The following is a 2122-nucleotide window of genomic DNA, read 5'->3' on the forward strand; positions in this document are numbered from 1 at the left end:
TCTCTCGCTCTCTCTTTCTCTCTCTCTCGCTCTTTCTCCCTCTCTCTCTTGCTCTCTCTCTCTCTCTCTCTCTCTCTCTCGCTCTTTCTCTCTCTCTCTCTTTCTCCTCCCAGTCTCTCTTCGACGCAGCCTCTCTAGCCTGCACAGTGACTACGTACTTCCCACTTACTCCTAACCCCTCCCCTCCCTCCCTCCTCCTCCCTCATCCCTTCCCCTTCTCACTCCGTCCACGACCACTGCAGCGCTGAACGTTCGGAGCAAACTCTCACCTATGAAGTGGGATCATAGCCCCAAGCCTCCCCACCTAACCTCCCGTTCCCCGTCCTCCCTCTCTCCCCCACCCTCTCCCTCCCTCCTCTCCCTCACACATGACATTTGAGGGCGTACCCTCACCTATGAGGTGGGATCAGTGGCTGGATCATGGCTTCGGTATTCAGCGAGCATGCAGCTGCTGCGCTCGGATTAGGTTTGGATCAGCATCGCTCATTCACGCTGCCAACACGAAATGTCACAGCCGAGGTCGGTCCCTGGTATTGTCGAAGGAAATGAGGAGAGAGGAGGGGAGGAGGGGAGGAGGAGGAGGGGGGAGGAGGTTGAGGAGGTGGAGGAGGAATTAGGTTTTGGATCAGCATCTCTCATTCACGCTGCCAACACGAAATGTGGGGTCGGTCCCGGGTATTGTAGAGGGAGATGAGGAAAGAGGAGGGGAGGAGGAGGAGGGGGAGGAGGTTGAGGAGGTGGAGGAGGGATTAGGTTTGGATCAGCATCTCTCATTCACGCTGCCAACACGAAATGTCACAGCCGAGGTCGGTCCCTGGTATTGTGAAGGAAGAAGGGGTGGGGAGGGAAGGAGTGCGTGTGTGTGAGAGAGAGAGCGAGAGAGAGAGATGGAAAAAGAGCGACAGATAGAGATAGAGAGAGAGAGAGAGAGAGAGAGAGAGAGAGTGAGAGAGAGAGAGAGAGAGAGAGTGAGAGAGAAGAGAGAGTGAGAAGAGAGAGCAAAGAGAGAGGAGGAGAGAAGCAGAGAGGAGAAGGAGAGAGAGAGAGAGGAGGCCGGCGAAGAAGAGGGCGGCGCTAGGCTACGATGAGAGAGAGAGAGAGAGAGAGAGGCAAGACAGAGAGAAGAGGAGAGAAGAGAGAGAGAGAGAGAGAGAGAGAGAGAGAGAAGGGAGAGAGAGAACGAGAGAGAGAGAAGCGCGATGGATAGCCTCCAAGCGAGCACAGACAGAAAAGAAGACGGCCACAAAGTGGGCTCGAACTAACACTGATAACAATCATCACAAAACAGTGACTACTATTTTCCATTCCATTAGCGCAGTCCTCGCAATCAATCGGAGTCATCAATCAATGAAATCAAAGATCAGGCAACAAGATCAGGCTAGCCGTCACTGCGGGCATCGCTGCAGCCTCATTTCCTCGGCTCCTCAGCTCACTGCCTCCTCCTCCCTCCTCCTCTTTCTCCTCTCAGCTTCGCCCTGCCTCCTCTTCCTCATTTCTGCCCGATCACTCCTGCTCTTACTCCTCCTCCGCATCCCCACCCTCCTTCTCCTCCTCCCCACCCTCCTCCTCCTCCTCATCCCCACCCTCATCCTCCTCCTCCTCCCCACCCTCTTTCTCCTCCTTCCCACCCTTCTCTTCCTCCTTCTCCCCACCCTCCTCCTCCGCCTCCTCTCCATCTCCTTCCCACCACCCTTCTCCTCCTTCTCCCCACCCTCCTCTTCCCCCTCCTCCTCCTTCTTCCACTCCTTCTCCCTTCATCTGTCCTTGAAGCCTAGCATAGCATCCCTCTAATTATTAAATTATTAATTATTATTATTATGCAATATGCAATATGCAATCGAGTTTTTCTTTTTCTTTTTCTTACGTTCTTTCTCTGTGTTTCTATTTTGCTGCCGGCTGCCTTCTATACCTGGATGTATCTTTCCCGTGATCTCCATCTCGCTGTGTTTCTCTCTCAATATCTCTAGATATACCTTCCTCTCTCTCCCTCGCTCTCGTTTTCGCTCTCTCTTTCTACCTCTCTCGTTCTCCCCCGTCTCTCTCTTGTTAGCAGTCTTTTCCTCTTCGCTTGCTCCTTGCTTTCACTCACCCTCTCTCTCTCTCCCGTCTTCCCCCGACCTTG

This window comes from Priapulus caudatus, unplaced genomic scaffold (assembly GCF_000485595.1).
Source record: "Priapulus caudatus unplaced genomic scaffold, Priapulus_caudatus-5.0.1 Scaffold3102, whole genome shotgun sequence".
NCBI lineage: Eukaryota > Metazoa > Priapulida > Priapulimorpha > Priapulimorphida > Priapulidae > Priapulus > Priapulus caudatus.